This window comes from Monodon monoceros, unplaced genomic scaffold (genome assembly GCF_005190385.1).
Source record: "Monodon monoceros isolate NGI ecotype Baffin Bay Population unplaced genomic scaffold, NGI_Narwhal_1 Super_Scaffold_2, whole genome shotgun sequence".
NCBI classification, from domain to species: Eukaryota; Metazoa; Chordata; class Mammalia; order Artiodactyla; family Monodontidae; genus Monodon; species Monodon monoceros.
Window position 1 is genome coordinate 79,040,746 of NW_021703776.1, and position 19,549 is coordinate 79,060,294.

Consider the following 19,549-nt stretch of genomic DNA (forward strand, 5'->3'; position numbering starts at 1 on the left):
TTTGGATTGGGTTGTTTGTTTTTTTGTTATTGAGCTGCATGAGCTGCTTGTAAATTTTGGCGATTAATCCTTTGTCAGTTGCTTCATTTGCAAATATTTCCTCCCATTCTGAAGGTTGTCTTTTGGTCTTGTTTATGGTTTCCTTTGCTGTGCAAAAGCTTTGAAGTTTCATTAGGTCCCATTTGCTTATTTTTGTTTTTATTTCCATTTCTCTAGGAGGTGGGTCAAAAAGGATCTTGCTATGTATGTCATAGAGTGTTCTGCCTATGTTTTCCTCTAAGAGTTTAATAGTGTCTGGCCTTATATTTAGGTCTTTAATCCATTTTGAGTTTATTTTTGTGTATGGTGTTAGGGAGTGTTCTAATTTCATACTTTTACATGTAGCTGTTCAGTTTTCCCAGCACCACTTTTTGAAGAGGCTCTCTTTTCTCCACTGTATATTGTTGCCTCCTTTGTCAAAGGTAAGGTGACCATATGTGTGTGGGTTTATCTCTGGGCTTTCTATCCTGTTCCATTGATCTGTATTTCTGTTTTTGTGCCAGTACCATACTGTCTTGATTACTGTAGCTCTGTAGTATAGTCTGAAGTCAGGGAGCCTGATTCCTCCAGCTCCATTTTTCGTTCTCAAGATTGCTTTGGCTATTCGGGATCTTTTGTGTTTCCATACAAATTGTGAAATTTTTTATTCTCGTTCTGTGAAAAAGGCTAGTGGTAGTTTGATAGGGTTTGCATTGAATCTGTAGATTGCTTTGGGTAGTAGAGTCATTTTCACAATGTTGATTCTTCCAATCCAAGGACATGGTATATCTCTCCATCTATTTGTGTCATCTTTAATTTCTTTCATCAATGTCTTATAATTTTCTGCATACAGGTCTTTTGTCTCCTTAGGTAGGTTTATTCCTAGATATTTTATTCTTTTTGTTGCAGTGGTAAATGGAAATGTTTTCTTAAATTCACTTTCAGAATTTTCATCATTAGTGTATAAGAATGCCAGAGATTTCTGTGCATTAATTGTGTATCCTGCTACTTTACCAAATTCATTGATTAGCTCTAGTAGTTTTCTGGTAGCATCTTTAGGATTCTGTATGTATAGTATCACGTCATTTGTAAACAGTGACAGCTTTACTTCTTCTTTTCTGATTTGGATTCCTTTTACTTCTTTTTCTTCTCAGATTGCTGTGGCTAAAACTTCCAAAACTATGTTGAATAAGAGTGGTGAGAGTGGGCAACCGTGTCTTGTTCCTGATCTTAGTGGAAATGGTTGCAGTTTTTTACCGTTGAGGATGATGTTGGCTGTGGGTTTGTCATATATGGCCTTTATTAAGTTGAGGAAAGTTCCCTCTATGCCTACTTTCTGCAGGGTTTTTATCATAAATGGGCGTTGAATTTTGTCAAAAGCTTTCTCTGCATCTATTGAGATCATCATATGGTTTTCCTCCTTCAATACAATGTCCATTCTTATGCAGACCACAAGGTGAGAGCCGGCAGTCCTTACAAAACTTCTCAAGGCCAGGGTATTCTGTTGTTTGTTGAAATGGAGTTAAAAATTGCAGAGGATTCTAATCAAATATTATATATTGCTAAGAATTTTATAATGGGGATCAAAAGTCCTGTCACATTCATTTTCCTTTTTAAGTTATTATATTAGTCTTTAATACTTAGCATCTTGCTAGCAACAAGAATAAAAATCTAGTAGAACAAACATCTAGTAGAGTGGGGCTTAAACAAAACTCTTCCTCTCAGTTATTTCAGAGCTCTCTCTACCAAATTAGATGGTCAACTTTTCCTTTCATTGCCCATGCTTGCTGTCCTGAGCTCTCAGCTCAGGCCATAATTGAATATGCTTTGATGGGCACTGCTGTACTCTTTTACCTGTCATTCAATTAAAATTTAATGAGCTACCCATATCTTTAGGATAAGTTACCTATATTATTAGGAAAAGGCTTCTAGATAATATTTCTAATTTTATTTGGGAATAAATGGACAAAGTCCATATTTCATTTGTATAATAATTAATGATTATAATTTTGGAAATTTCAATTCAAATGGTAGACAGAGAGGAAAGATATTTTCATACATTCATCCATTTAACACATGCACACATACATAGGTATATGTATATAGAGTTTGTACCTGTTAGATGTCAGTCATGTTATTACTATCAGGAATATGTTGGTGAAGAGAAACACACTATTTCTGGGCAAAAACACACTATTGCCTGTAGGAAGCTCACCCTCTGTGGTGAGGGAGGCATTAATTAAATAAATTAAATTATTATTTAATAATGAACGTGTAATATACAACTGGGATAAGTGCAATAAGGGGAGCTTAGTGGTGCTATGAAAGGATATAATTGGAAAGTTGACCTAATTAGGGGCTATGATGACTGAACTGAGAGAAAAAGAATGTATAGATGTTAACCAGAAAGAAACAGGGCAGGGTGAATATGCTCTAGATAAAAGCAACAGAAAGGGCAAAGTTCCCTTGAGGAACGTGTGTCTTCACAAGTCACTTCCACTTCATGCTCTCAGAGTTAAAGGCAGGAACTACGGAGATGTTCCCTTCCCTTTACATCTCACAGATTTCACACATGGGGCACCAGCTCTTGGCTAGGTCCCTGAGTCTATGCCGTAAGACTGAGGGAAGTGATGGATAAAACAAAAGAAAGCAAACAAAATCAACCAAATTATTTATTAAGTAACTAAGATTAAAAACGCAACTTGCTAGCTTCTTTAGGTAAAAATCTTAAAACATTTAAATCCCTGAATGTGATGCTGATCCTTTCTAATGATTTAACAATAAATCAATTACATGATGCATTGTAAAAGACTTAAACTTCTGAAGCAAAGATCCATTTAACCTGTATGGAATTTAGATATTTATCAATAATTATCATGATTAGCCTAAAATTTGGACACTTAATATTATTTCGACATTTTCACACATCATTTTCTTTGAATAAACAGACAAGTTTTGTACAGAGAGCATAAACAAAAAAGTTACAGGTCTTATGCCCACAGTAATTAATTCTCTGGCAACATAGTTTGCTTTATCTGTCAAATACCTTTTCTTTTGTGAAATGATATTACGATCCAGACTAATAGATCTTGATAGCAGTTATTCTCTCATGTCATATCTGCAATGCAGCTCTGTGTCACCACTGCAGGTAAGAGTCCAAGTCAGGAAGTAGTGCATTTCAGAGTTTTGAAGAACAGGTAGATTTTGGGAAAAGAGGAATCAGTACAGATTCTTTGGGCAAGTTAAGGAGGATAAGGGAAAGAAATAAGAAAAAATAATGTCTACTGTGGGAATCACTCTAGTGGATAGATGATTATATATGTGTGTATATATATATATGTATATATATATATATACACACTATATATATATATATATAAACATCTGTCCACTACAATGATAAACATATATGTGTACAATTATATATATTGTATTTAGCTTTATACATATATATATATAATTATAGTGAGAAATAACATGGAAGATTATGATACTGCCTATGCCGTCGTTAGTGAGGATGAACTCACTATCAAGGTCTAAAGATAAAAGTGATAACCACAATTTTTTGTACCCCAATATATAGTATTTCTGTAAGACTATGAGAATATCTCTTCCTTTTGGGAGAATCCTCACACCAGACTTTTGGTGTATGGTTTAGTTGTGTGGTCTTAATAAGACAGTCACATGGGCTTCCCTGGTGGTGCAGTGGTTGAGAGTCCGCCTGTCGATGCAGGGGACGCGGGTTCGTGCCCCGGTCCGGGAAGATCCTACATGCTGCGGAGTGGCTGGGCCTGTGAGCCATGGCCGCTGAGCCTGCACGTCCGGAGCCTGTGCTCAGCAAGGGGAGAGACCACAGCAGTGAGAGGCCCACGTACCGCGAAAAACAAACAAACAACAAAAAATAGAAACAAAAAAAATAAGGCAGTCACATAAAAGTCCTGGTCAAACAATCTTTTTTTTTAAAAAATTTTTTTATCTATCTATTTTTTCCAGTTTTATTGAGATATAATTGATGTACACTACTGTAGAAGTTTAAGGTATACAGCATAATGATTTGATTTACATATATCATGAAATGATTACCACAATAAGTTTAGTGAATATCTATCACCTCATATAATAGATACAACATTAAAGAAATTGAAAAAAAGTGTTCTTTCCTTGTGATGAGAACTCTTAAGATTTACTCTTAAAACAACTTTCATATATAACATACAGCAGTATTAATTATATTAATCATGTTGTACATTATATCCCTAGTACTTATAATACTTATAACTGGAAGTTTGTACCTTTTGACTGCCTTCATCCAGTTCCCCCTGCCCTCACCCCCCCACCTCTGGTAACCACTAATCTGATGTTTGTTTGTTTCTGAAATATAATTGACCTACAACACCATGTTAGTTTCTGTTACACAGCATAGTGATTCAGTGTTTCTGTACATTTCAAAATGATTACCACATGAGTTTAGTTATGATCTCTCACCATACAAAGGTATAATTATTGACTCTATTCTCCAGACTATACATTTCATACCTTGTGCTCATTTGTTTTGCAGCTGAAAGTTTGTATCTCTTAATTTCCCTCACCTATTTCTTTTCTCCCCCGCCAGGTCCATCCCCACTAGTAACCACCTCTCTGTTCTCTCTATCTATGACTCTGTTTCTGTTTTGTTATATTTTTTGTTTTATAGATTCCACATATAAGTGAAATCATACAGTATTTGTCTTTCTCTGTCTGACCTATTTCACTTAGCATAATACCCTCTAGGTCCACCCATGTTGTTGCAAATAGCAAGATTTCATTCTTTTTTACAGCTGAGTAATATTCTGGTGTGTGTGTATGTGTGTGTGTTTGTGTGTTTGTGTGTGTGTGTGTGTATGTGTACACCACATCTTTATTCGTTCATCTATTGATGGGTACTTAGGTTGCTTCCATATATTGGCTATTTAAAAGAATGTTGCTGTGAACATGGGGTGCACATACCTTTTTGAATTAGTGTTTCTGTTTTCTTTGGATTAATACCCAGGAGTGGAATTGCCGAATCATATGGTAATTCTATATATATATATATATATATATATTTTTTTTTTTTTTTTGAGGAACCACCTTCTGTTTTCCATAGTGGCTAAACCAGTTTACATTCTTGCCAACAGTACACAAGGGTTACCTTTTCTCCACATCCTTGTCAACACTTGTTATTTGTTGTCTTTTTGATGATGGCCATTCTGACAGGTGTGAGGTGATATACCATCGTGGTTTTGATTTGCATTTCCCTGATGATTAGTGATGTTGAGCATCTTTTCATGTACCTATTGGACATCTGTATGTCTTCATTGGAAAAATGTCTATTCTGATCCTTTCCCCATATTTTATTTGGGTTGTTTGTTTTGTTTGTTTGATATTGAGTTGTGTGAGTTCTTTGTATATTTTGGATATTAACCCCTTATCGGATATATTGTTTATATTCTTCCATTCAGTAGGTGGCTTTTTCATTTTATTGATAGTTTCCTTCACTGTGCAGAAGCTTTTCAGTTTGATGTAGTCCCATTTGTTTATTTTTGCTTTTGTTTTCCTTGCCTGAGGAGACATATCCAAAAAAATATTGCTGAGACCAATGTCAAAGAGCATATTAGCTATGTTTTCTTCTGGAAGTTATATGGTTTCAGGTTTTACATTTAAACCTTTAATCCATTTTGAATTTAGTTTTGTATGTAGTGTGAGAGAGTAGTCCAGTTTTATTCTTTTGCCTGTAGCTGTTCAGTTTTCCCAAGACCATTTTCTGAAGAGACTTTCTTTTCCCTATTGTATATCCTCGCCTCCTTTGTCATAAGTTAATTGCCCATATAAGTACGGGTTTATTTCTGGGCTCTCTATTCTGTTCCGTTGATCTGTGTGTCTGTTTTTGTGCCAGTACCATACTGTTTTGATTACTGTAGTGTTGTAGTGTAGTTTGCAATCAGGGAGTGTGATGCCTCCAGCTCTTTTCTTTGTTCTCAAGATTGTTTTGGCTATTCGGGGTCTTTTGTATTTCCATACAAATTTTAGAATTATTTGTTTTAGTTCTGTGAAAAGTGCCACTGGTGTTTTGATAAGGACAGCGTTAAATCTGTAGATTGCCTTGGGTAGTATGGTCATTTTAACAATATTAATTCTTCCAATCCATGAGTACAGTGCATCTTTCCATCTGTTTGTGTTTTCTTCAGTTTCTTTCATCAGTGTCTCATACCAGGTACAGGTCTTTTACCTCCTTAATTAGAGTTATTCCTAGGTATTTTATTCTTTTTTATGCAAGTATAAAAGGGATTGTTTTCTTAATTTCTCTTTCTGATAGTTTTTTGTCTGGTCAGACAATCTTGAAGAACACCATGTGTGTTAATCACAGCTGAGGCCAGGTTGAGATTGATAAGCTCAGTTCAGTTCTTTTTGGTGTCTACTCATTAAGGGTTAAAAAATGTCTTATGATTATATCACATTTTTTTTGGCATATATGATACAATGATTCATGAATTTAGATGTCTTTAGAGGCTTGGCAAATAATATAAAGTGCAGAAGTAGTGTAGGGCAATAGTTGTCAAAATGTAGTCCTGGGACCAGTAGCTTCAGCATCACAGGGGAACTTTTAAATAATGCAAATTATAAGGCCCCACTGAAGACCTTGTAGTTCAAAAACTTGGGATGAGTCCAGCAATATGTGTTTTAACAAGCTCTACAGGTGATTGTGGTTTATGCTCAAGTTTGTGAATGGCCAGTGTAGAATAATGGGGAGTTATGGACTTTAGTGAACTAGAGAGTGTAAGTCCTAAAGCATTCAAATCCAAGGTCAACAAACTGAGCTGACCAAAACAAAACACAAAATCACATGTGAGGGATGAATTTAACCCATGGTACATCAGTTTATGTCTGCAAGTTTAGAGGGATTTTGACACCTTGAATTTCTAGAATGCTCAAAATTTTAATTGGTCATAATTGAACTATTTAGTGTAGTTATCCACTTTGCTGTCCCTAATTTTATGCCCTCTAAACAGTGCAGTATTAACCATTCAAAGCATTTTGAGTCAGTGAGGTCTTCTCATAAAATGAGAATGGTGGATGATGTGTGCACATTTCATAGAATGGAGTGGTCTGTCTCCATAAGTTTTCTTATTAAATTGAAAATCTGTAAAGCTCATAAAAAGGCTTTCTGAACATCTAATCCAACCTGTTCATTTTATAGATAAGAAAATAAAGTTGAGAGGCTGAGCAACGTGCTGAAGATCAAACAGTGAATAAATGTAGTAGTGGTTATATTGTGGTAGTCGTTATGAGAGTCAAATGCATGTATACCACATATTTAAAAAGTTGTATTCTTTTTGAAATAAATATTCATATTTATAATTTATAAATAAGTAATATGTAGGAAACAATAAATAAGAATGTATCTATGAAGTTATGGTCAAGGCCAGTGTGAAAATGATTCAGTATTCACTTCATGAAGGAGTGGTATGGTAATTTCTAAATATTCCTATTATAATTAATACATTTAAATATTTGTAGCATGAAGTATAACAATTTTATTTTCTCTATCTGATTCTTTTATTGATGGACCATAGGTTAGAGTCATATATACTTGGAACTCCCATCACTAAATGTAAGATTTATAAGAGAAAAGGTTCTTGTTTGCAAGTTTCTGCTCTATCCTACTTTCTAGAATTCTTGGCACACTTTCAGTACTTAATAAATATTTGTTGAATAGATGAAAGTGAAGACAAGTTATTTAATTTTCCTGCCTGTTCATATCCCTTTTTCTTAAATTATGCTCCCATAGCCCTAACTGTGTGTACAGTGGAGCCTGTATTGGCTGCCACCCTTTCACCATGGCTAACGGGATGTATAACTGATGGGACCAGGATAAATTTGGCCAATTACTTCTTTGCCCTGGAATTATGGAATCGGGACATGGAGACTTCATGAAAACAGACTGTGTTCAGTATTTGAACTGAGTGATATTAGGTTGGCTATTTTGTGTGAATTTTTCAATGGGTAAGTAGTGATCGTCCACCTACTTACTATCTCTTAGGTGAGAGGAATCCTTCACTCAATAAAGCATGCTCTTATGCTTACATTTATTGGGATGTATAGATTATTAAAATAATTGCATACATAATGTTAAGAAATTAGTGTTAAGAAGAAAAATAAAGCAGGGCAAAATGATAGATAGCAAACAGGTATTATCTTAAACAGGGTAGTCAGGGACTAACTCTCTGAACTGGTGACATTTGATAAGGGACTTGAATGATGTGAGGAGCAAATTATGTGGATTGCTTGGAGAATAATGATCCAGCAAAGAAAACAGCAAGCATGAAAGCTCAAAAGCAAGAGACCAGTTTGGCTGGAATATAGTGAGCAAGGTAGATGGTGGTAGGAGATGAGACTGGAGATGTAGTTATGAGACACATCCTTTGGGATTGGAGATCCAAGGTAGGGACTACAGAACTTTTTCAAATGTCACTGTTAAACCTTTTAAAGAGTTTTGAGAGGGAGAGTGATATATGTTGTCAGAAGATCATTCTGGGTGACAAAAAGTGGAGACAGGGAAGCCAATTAAAGTGTTATACTGGACAAGGAGCAAGGTAGTAGTGGTGGATGATGGTTAGATTCAAGATATATTTTGAAAGTAGAGCTGAGAGGATTTGCTGTTGGTTTGGATGTGGGGTATTAGATAAGAGCAGATTTACCAGATGAATCCACTTAGGTGAATGCAGTGTCATTTATAGAAATGATGACACTTGGGGAGAAGCAAGTTAGTTTGGGGTTAAAGTGGCAGCAAAATCAAGAGTTTGCTTTTGGGTATGTTAAATATAGGATGCCTATTAGACATGTAAGTCAGTACATTGAATAGACACTTGGATATGTATCTAGAGTTCAGAAGATTGATTAGGGCAGTTTTACTGGATTAGTGGGGACAAAAAGATGTAGAGGTAAGCTCAAGAGAGCATAAGAAACAGGTAAGTAAAGACAAATGTCACAGTGAGTTTTGAGAAAAGAATGGAGAAATAGAGTACAAGCTATAAGGGGATTATAGTTGAAGGGAGTTTTTTTTTAAATGAAGATAATTTAAAATATAACTTGAATGTATGTATGACTACGGGAGTGATCTTGTAGAGTGGAAAATGACACAAGAGAGGGGATAATTACAGGACTGATGTTCTTGCTCAGGTAAGAGGAAGTGATCTAGTTCACCAGTAAAGGGGTTCACCATAGACAGGGAGCAATTCATTGATTGTAACAAGAATGAAGTCAGAGTGTATAGGGACAGACACAGGTCATTTGGTCGGTATGATGGTAGGGGGAATGTATAAGTGCTTTTCTGATTACTTCTTTTCAGTGAGTGTGAGGAAGGTTTTTAGTTGAGAATGATATGTGTGAAAGGGGTGTTAGAGATATCAGGAGAGAAGAGGTGTAAAATTGTCTTTTTGAAGTATGCAAGAGTAAATTAATTAGGAAAATAATCTTGTGGAGAAGAGAAGAGTGAAGGAAGAATGAATCTGAAATCTAGAAAGAAGAGCAAGTGGTATAGAGAGATGGAGAGGGTGACCTTGGTTCTAGTCCCACAAAGGCTCAGTTATTCCTCTTGTCCTTGGGTAGGTCTCTTTTCCATAAACCTTATTTATTCTGCCTGATTCCTATATTCGTGAATGATAGATTAGAAGGGCTACCCCCCTTTTTTCTGCTGAAGCTAATTTGAAAATATTTCAGTTAATTTTCAACCATTATTGATTCTTGATGAAGACACTGCATAAAGATAGGAAGATATTACTGTGATATGCCATCTAACCTGTACTTGGTCCTGGTAGTTTATTCAGGGCCTTTTCCCATTCAGTCAGCAACAATCATTGCCTCATAAAAGCAGATGACAGAAGGGTTAACTTTTAGCTTTAGAATTATGAAGTAATGCCTCTGAGGACACAGAGAATGAAGCTTATGCCATTAGAAAATGATTTTGAAGAACACGTGATCAGAGTCAGTTTGTTTTCGCTGGCCCAGGAAGATGGAGACAGTTGGATATAGTGGTGCTTCTAAACCTTTTGCAAGTCATGGCATTCATAAAAATTTATGATATTTGTAGAGGCAACTAACTGTGGGCATCCTATACCAGGCCATAGCCAGCTACTTCAAGGAATGAGAAGGTCAAAATCTTACCATACCTGGAACCCATTTACAGCACAGATGTGCTGTCATGATCCATTGAGATGTTCTGGTAGAGGAAAGAGAAGGACACAGGTACGGTACCTTTCCAAAAAAGATTGAATTACAGTTCTTCCAAACTTACGTTGCTGGCCTGAATATTGTGGTGTTGTTGTTTTTAAGAGGGAGAGAACATTTTAAGAATTTATGGAGAGATGAGAGAATTTGGCTTCTTGTTCTTATTTCCCTCCTCTCTAACTGCTTCTATCTCAGTATCAGACAACAGAGTCTTTCTTTCCTTTTGGGATGTTGTGTATTGCTATACACAATATTATACCACTGAAAGGAGAGAATTGAGAATTGTAGATAATGTACAAAAGCAACTAGCCCACAGGCTTGGTGTAATATCTGCTTTCAAAATTTGTTGAATGAATTGAAATGACTGAAATTTTAATGAGTAGAGTAGCTCATCATTAAAAAGGCCTGATTGGGAGTGTGCTAATCTTTGGTTTGATCCTGTTAACATGGGTTTGAGCTTCTTCTTATTGAATATGACTTCATTGCTGAGTGATTTAAAAATGTGGTTTAAATGAAATCCTAGAACTGGTAAGGATCCAAAAGCAAATTATTAGTTACCTTTAAGGTGCAAATTTCTGTTTCTTTCCTGAGATGTTTTCTTTGGGCTATGAAGTAATTTGGGTAAAAATTATGAACATTTAAGAGTTAATTAAGTGACCTGAAAAATAAAAAGAGTTAAGCGCACGTTAATGCCACTAGCTCTGGAAGTAAACTTCCTTCAAGGTCCATGATTAGTAAAAGGGGGGATGGGATTCCATAAATGACTTGTAATGGATGGCCAGAAATAAATCATACCACTTGACCATATATGATTCAAGTAAGAAAGAAACATAATCGAGTCTCAATAGAATACTGGTCCTGATTTGGGGATTATAACTCTCCTAAGAGTTATAATCTATAGTACACAAATTCATCAGAGGAAGTAGAAAAAAAAGAACAAGATTAACAAGTAAATAGGCAAAACAAAAATCTGTGCTCCTAATATTGTATTGGTTTTTCATGGTATATAAATTAGAAAACTTGACTGATTCTGTACGTGAAAAAATTAAAAACAAAACAAAACTGGTGGAGCTTGGGAAGAACATAATTATAATTCTCCAAAAGTGTGGGACACATAGCCAAGGCTCAGATACACATGCTGGTGTATAGTCAGATGATTATAAGGAGAAGTAACATGGGTACTGGGGTTTGCAGGCACAAACAGAATCTGAAATAAGTTTAGAAGGGAATATTCAAGGCTTTTTACATCTTGCTCTTAAAAATATATTCAATTTCTTGAGAAATTGAAAAAGTTTTTTTGTCTTTTTCCATTAATAATCAAAATAAGATTACATTTATAAATATTTTTATATATAGTCCATGCATTTAAACTACAGTGAGTTAGCTGTCTGTTTTGATAAACTGAATAATCTGTTTTAACTTGTCTGGTGTTCTGTTAATTTGGTGTGAAGATGCAGACAGTCTTCTGTTCTTTTGTTTACAGGGTCCCTTTAATTCTGTGGCTCCCCTGGCAGTAATTCATATTTTTTTTTTGCTAAAAGGTAACAGAGTTACAAGTGCAAAACTTTTATTTAATTTGTTTAGATTTATAAAACCATGCCCATTCTCTAGGCCTTTGGGGGCATGATCTAGATAAGAACATATGGCATAATTTATTATTTTCTCAGCTCTAGTTATGTGGTAAAGCATTGTTTAACTGTCAATGAGAAAATCTCAGATTGCTCTCCTTGGAAAAGTGATTTTTTGGATAATGTTCAATTAAGAACATTTTATTTTCTTTAAGTAATCCATCAAGGCCATGGTTTTAAATCTTTTAAGAATAGTAGGAAACGTTCAGAACTCCTTTCTACTCTTGGAAGTCGAATTCACCTATTAGGCGTTATTGTAGGGCATATTATTTTTAACGTATCTTAGTAGTGTACTGTAAGCAAATTTGCAGTGTATTCAGATTGCCAACAGTCATGACATTTTTTCAACACTGATAATCTTAATTCCTAAATGAAAAGAAGTTTAAAAAATGTAGCAAGTTGGGAAATACAAAAGCTATCATTTTATTATAAACATATAAATAAGCTTAATATTTCCATGATTAATATTGTCAGAATGGTTACAATTGTTATAGATAGGGTAAAAATGACTGTACTGAACAGGGAAAGAGTGGATGGATTATGCCAGGCCAAAGTTTCTGAAAACCAGAAGTTTTTTTTTAATCAGTAGCCAAATCCAGAAAAAAGGGGTTTAAGATCTACCTAATTGGCCAAGACAAGAGGCAAAAGGATGTTCTACTTCTTTGGAGGGTTCTACTTTGATCTCATCAGTAAGTAGTTGAGACAGTTCTGAAACATTGGCCAGCTTTTTTTTATACTGCTTTCCTCCCAAGTTCCTACTGGTGTTCATATATCTGTATCTATATCTATATACATATACATATCTATACACATGTACATACACACACACACACACAAACACACACACACACACACGTACACACACACTTCCAGGTAATATTCTCTGCTGGTAGGGTGGGTGAATAACTGATTTTTCTCCCAATTTTCATCTTGGCTTTATTAATATTTTCACCAGAAAGGCTTTGCTGAACACTTGAAGTACTTCTGTGTTGGGGATTTGCACATATTTGGGCTAAAAAATTTTAATACCATCAAGAATCTCAAATGTATTAGGATTACATTATCCTTCCTCTGCTTTTCTGGACAGGTTCAAATGTCTTGTTGAAATCTTTGAAGGGATATTACATTTGGAGAAAACTTCATATGTCATATACTGTTAACATAGATCCTGTCAAGAAATGTAACAGAACTTGGGTAATTAGAGCATCAGCCACTTGAAAATTGGCCTACAGATATTTTTCTCATTTAACAACCTGCATTATTAACATTCAGGAAAACAAAATTTGCTTGAAATTAGAAGTATCAAAGGAAAGGGAAATTTCTTTCAAAGAAACTGTAATGGATGTTTTCAGTTTCTAGTGGTTCATCTGTATTTTATCATTTTTAGTCTGTTTATTTAGATAATAGACAATGAATGATCATGATGCCACCTGACATTTGACAATGAAATTCATGTAGGATTAAAATTTTATACTAAAGAGTTATTTGCCCAATATTTCACACAAGAGGATAGAACTATGTTCTGATGGCTTCCTAAGCAATATCTCTAGCTCAGGTCACTTTCTTGAACTCTAAATCTTTGCTGATCATTTCAACTTGGCCATTACAGAGATCTGAAACTCAATAAATCAGTAGCAGAGCTAAACATTTTCTTGAATCTGTTCTTACTGTTATATTCTCCGTCTTACAAAATAAATGCTTTATTTCTTTCTCTTCCTCACCACCACACTGAATCAATAACAGATCTTTTTGATTTTACCTTTTTAATATTTTACAGATACAGTTAGTGTCCATATTTTCTCTACTTTCTCACTCCTGGATCATGGCAACACATTCCTAGTCCCTTTTCCTGCCAATAATTTTCAGTTCTCAAATTTATCAAAGTAAGTTTATGAAATGTCCATCTGAACTTGAAAAAAAATCTACTTAAAACCTTTCAATGTCTCCCTATTGTCCTCATTATGAAATCCAAACATGTTGCCATAGTAAATAAACAAGATCGTTGGTGATCTAGCTTTGGCTTACTTCTCCAGTCTCATTAGTTAGTCTCAAGTCTTAACAAAATTCATAAGGAGGGTGGTTTAAAGAATTACTATAATGCTGTTTCACCTGTTTTATGTGGGAGATAGCCTTATGCTGAGTATCTTAGGTATCCATAGTCCTACTAGCTATTAAGAATGAACGGTTATGGGGCTTCCCTGGTGGCGCAGTGGTTGAGAGTCTGCCTGCCGATGCAGGGAACATGGGTTCATTACCCGGTCTGGGAAGATCCCACGTGCCGCGGAGCGGCTAGGCCCGTGAGCCATGGCCGCTGAGCCTGCGTGTCCGGAGCCTGTGCTCCGCAACGGAAGAGGCCACAACAGTGAGAGGCCCGCGTACCGCAAAAAAAAAAAAAAAAAAAAAGAATGAATGGTTATGATACATAAACATCTCAGTCAAAATTTGAGGGTAAGATACTTTGCTTTATGGAATTCCCTTGAGCATTAAACAATACTTTGGTATTAAACAATACTTTGGTATTAAAGGACATTTGTATGCACTTTAATTATATAAAGCAGAGTGTGCTAATTTTTGGACCTTTAAATTGTTGATATAATTTCCAACTTACAGGAAAGTTGAAAGAATAGGAATTTCTATATACACGTTATGCAGTTTCTAATTGTTCACATTTTCCTCCATTTGCTTTATTATTTATTTCTCTCTCTCTGTCTCTTTCTCTCTCTCTCACACACACACACATACACACTCTAATTTTTCTTAAACTTTGGTGAATATATTCAAATATAGTCCTTCTTGGGCTTCCCTGGTGGTGCAGTGGTTAAGAATCCGCCTGCCAATGCAGGGGACACGGGTTCGAGCCCTGGTCTGGGAAGATCCCACATGCCGCAGAGCAACTAAGCCCATGCACCACAACTACTGAGCCTGTGCTCTAGAGCCCATGAGCCACACTACTGAAGCCCATGTGCCTAGAGTCCGTGCTTCACAACAGGAGAAGTCACCCCAGTGAGAAGCCTGTGCACCGCATTGAAGAGTAGCCCCCGCTCACCGCAACTTGAGAAAGTCCACGCAGCAACAAAGACCCAACGCAGCCAAAAAATAAATAAATAAAATAAATTTATTTTAAAAAATATAGTCCTTCTATACCTCTGAATATTTCAGTGTGTTTTTCTAAAAACAAGGGCATTTTCTTCCAGAACATGTTATACTTTCAAAGTCAGCATTGAAACAAAACTGTTACCTAATCCAAAGCCTATATTCAAATTTTTCTCAATAATAATGAAGTCATACGTTATTTACACTAGTTTGTCCATCTTGTTTTGCACAGCAAAATGTTTGTGAGATTCATGTATCTTACTGAATTGCCTAGGTGGTTTTACCCTTTTTATTGCTAAGTAGTATTTCACTAATATACCACAGGTTGTTTATTCATTCTTATGGTAGTGAATGTTTGGGTTGTTTTTTTCAGCAATTATGAGAAAACCTACTATGAATACTCGTTCAAGTTTTTTCTGTGGTCTGATTTTTTTTTATTTCCCTTGGGAAATACCTAGGACTAGAATTGCTGAGTCATACTACAGACTTACCTTTAACTTTGTAAGAAACTGCCAGACCTTTCCCAAAGTATTTGTCCCATTTCACACTCCTTTTAAGAGTTTATGAAAGTTTCAATATCTTTGCATCTTTGCCCATATTTGTTATCATTGTTTTAATTTTAGTTATATTAGATATATTTAAATAACTCACTGTGGTTTTAATTTGTATTTCTCTAAAAACTAGTGATTGAACAGCTTTTCATATGTTTATTGGTCTTCAGGTCATCATGTTTCTTCTTTTTTTAAGTGTCCCTTCAAATCTTTTTCCCATGTTTTTTGAGTTAGATTTTTTTTTTAATTTCTGAGTTGTAGGAGTTCTTTATATGCCATAATACAAGCCTTTGTTAGTTATGTGTTTTGCAAGTATTCTTTTACCCAGTGAAAATGCTCCTACTAAAAATTCTCCCATTGTAGTTGGCCTGTCCATTTTGTTCATGGTGTCTTTTTGATGAACATAAATCTTTAATTTTAATGAAATAGAATTTAACATTTAAAAATTTGGTGGGCTTTGCTTTCTGTGTCCAGTCTGAGAAATCAGTGTTTAACCCTAAGCCATGAAGATATTCTCCTATGTTTTCTTCAGGGAGCTTTAACTTTTACATTTAAGTTTATGATTCACATCCATTTAATTTTTCTATATGATGTGAAATAGTGGTTGAGGCCCACTTTTTCCATTTGAATATTCAATTATGCCAGAATCATTTTCTGAAAAGACATTCCTTTACCCAATTTAATTACTTTGGCACCTCTGTTGAAAATCAATGACTGATATTTCTGCTTCTGCCTAGCATATGTAAAACTGGAAAGAGCCTTGTCCATTCTAACAACTATACATGGCTGGATAAACTATAAAATCATAACTTATTGAGACTATCAAAGAACTGAAGCAGCCGGGCAACTAAATAACATGGAATACAAAACAGAAATGGCTCCTCCTGTGAGTAACAGCACATACAGAATGGCTTATTTGTGGCAGAGCATGGAAGAAAGGGGTGCTACCACGCAAGCACATAAGAAGAATCAGTTAAAAATTTAACATATTGTTGGAGGCTAAGTATTGGCTGGGATATAAGATCATCGTGTCCCCCAGCAGCTATGCTCTGCTAAGCCTCATGGAGTTTCATCCTGGGTATGCACAGCATAGTATATGCTTAAATACTGAAGGAGCCCATACAAAATTTCTGTAGTTCCTCTTCTCCTGTAGTACTCTGTCTTGCAGACTCCAGCCTGCTCCAGCCTGGAAATCTGAGCTGGTCCTTCCCAGCTCAGCAGGACCCCTGTGCTCTGTTTGGGTTCCAGCTCTCTGCACCACAATCTGGAAAGTGTTCCCAGGAACAAAGCCAGGGCGATTGCTCAGCTTACCTATGTATTTTCCTACCTGTTGTCCTTTTCCCTGCCTGCTGTCCTCTGAAAAGAGTTGCCATATATATTTTGTAAATTTTTTTCAGTTGTTTTTCGCTGGAGGGCTAGCCTGGCACCAGTAACACTTTCATGGCCAGAGTATGTTATTTTTAAGACCTGTGCTTGTTAGTAAAAAAAAAAGGCCACAGATATAGAAACACAATATAAACACATAGAAAAAGTTGACAAAAGAGTGGATTAATAATTTTGATCTTTTATTAAAAACCACATAAAAGATGGATTTAGAATTTGTAAGGTTTGTCTTTAAAATGGTCTCTTTTTTATGTTTAACTTTGTCTATTTCTTGCCTTATGGTCTTCTTTTCTTTTCTTTTCTCTTGATAAAGTATTTTAAATTACATAGTAATATCTATCAAATTCCAGTGATAGAGATGGCTAGGCCAGGGCATCCCCTAGTATGTGCTGGGCCCCAGTCTACAGAAACAATTTGAATTTAAAAAAGTGTAACAAAATTCACAGGCCCTTGTGAGGTACAGTGTTTTATTGATGATGAATTAGAATTATGGGTAAAGTACTTATGTATTTGTTGATTGTCTAATCATTACACAAGAAATTTCTTCATAGTTTCTAGGCACTGTCCCCTCTGGTTCAACTCCAGGCACTATATTTTTTTCTAATTATTTTCCAAAGTAAGATTCATGCACAGTTTCATATCTTCTGCCATACCATGATAATAAAGTTAGCAATGCTGTTAACTGTCTGGCAAAGCTTATGTCCAATCCAAGAGACTGTAACATTACCACATTGATTGATTAGAAAAAGAAGGCCAGTCAGAAGGATAAATGTTATGAGTAAGAATCTCTAAAGCTTCGTGGACTTTAGTGCCTATCAGGTGGCACAAAGCCTGCTAAGGGGGGGGGGTAGTGACCTCTCTGGGTATCAGCAGCAAGGGCACATATTTTAAAAGTCACCTGCCACCACCTCGGCACCATTATGTGCTGTAGACTACAGGTGGCACTACAGTTGGAACAAGGGCAAGAGCTAATACATGGGTTCACACGTGCAAGTCGTGTCACCAAGGGTCAGTGGTAGTCCATCAGCAGCCCAGAACTCTGAACTCACCCTGTGTCCAATGTGAGTGAAAGTCACCCAGGTCAGTGTGTCTACATAATTATTTAGCTCAGTTTTGTGAAATCCTACAGAAGTACTTTTCTGAGCATCTGGAGCAATCCTCTTGTTAGGCTGTCTTCCCGGACCTGGAGCTCAACCATGGAGACCACGGAAGACTACGTAGATTAAATAATTCCTAGAACACCTTGGGGCATCTGGTTGAGCCCATATACTGGATAGAGGGTTAGAGAATGCCCCAAATAGAAAAATGGGCACTATGGCTCGTGTGGCTGCCAGTTTGGTCTAGGGGATTATGCCCAGGTGGCACTGCTGGCTCTATCCCAGGTACTGAAGGGTGACTTAGAAGATCTTAAGGAAGGCATGCATTGTCTGAATTGCAGGGCTTAGGGCAGAGGCCCCACTTGTCCAGATCTAAAGGCAGTACTGGGTCAGTCCTTGAGTTAAGATGCTAGGACATCTGAGCTTTCATGGTAGTTGAATGGAATAACTTTGTTAAATGGAGATAGATAATCCAAGCTGAATTAATGGAATATTAATGATAATTTTAAGGGTTCAATGTCGCTATATTTAAGTACTCATAATAATATAAGAATTAACAAGCTGCATGTGTGCACATACAAATTGACACATTTACTTGAAGCTTTGGAAATTAGTGGCATCATCACGTGAAGGGAAGGGAAGAAAGAATACCAAGGGATGTTATGTGTGAAGAAATGTTTTCCCTCCATGTTAGCCACAGAAGTTGTATGGCATGAAGTAGTAGTTCATTTATTTGTCCTAAATAAATCACCTTGAGTTTGAAAGAAAAGGAAAAAAAGTGCTAGTATTCCGAATATGTTCATCAAATATGTGATTATACTGTCTGTGAGTTCTGTATTTTCAGAAGTTTCAAGGAGCTGCAATCATCTGGGACTATTCAAAACTCTTTACAGTGTGCCCATATGTCTGTGTATACTGGCATAACTGTTTTTTAATGTTAATGAAATAATTTTACAAAACTCTTGATTTTTTTTAACCATTTCCTTAAATTTAGCAGAGATTACATGCTGCAGAGTCAGAGAAAATTTCTTATAACTTCTATTCATGACTGAAATATAAAAATTTTCTCTTGTAATCTAAAATACTTCAATTTTGCAAAGGTGGAGGAATCTGAAATATTTAAACTTTGAAGCAGAGGGTTTCTTGGGTTTTAGTTAACATTCAGATAATCTGAACTCACATAAATCCTGCATCTACATAATGCCTAAACAAACTGGCAGAAGTGACAATTTCAGCTAATTTAATTAAATACTGTTAACAGACCCAAACCAGCATAAGAGAAATAAAAGTATAGCTAGTCACCAATAGATATTTCAAATAAATTAAAACTCCTCAACTCTACTTTTAAGAGAATGAATTGCGTGAAATTGGTGGTATATTTGGCCATAGATTAAGATGAACTGAAATTTTCAAGATGACTAACTCCTCAGTCTGAATGAATTTGATGCTTGTCAGATGTTAAGAAAATTTGACTCACTCTAGTGGTCTTTTGAAACCTTAAAAAATATTACAACAACTATATCCAATATCCCTG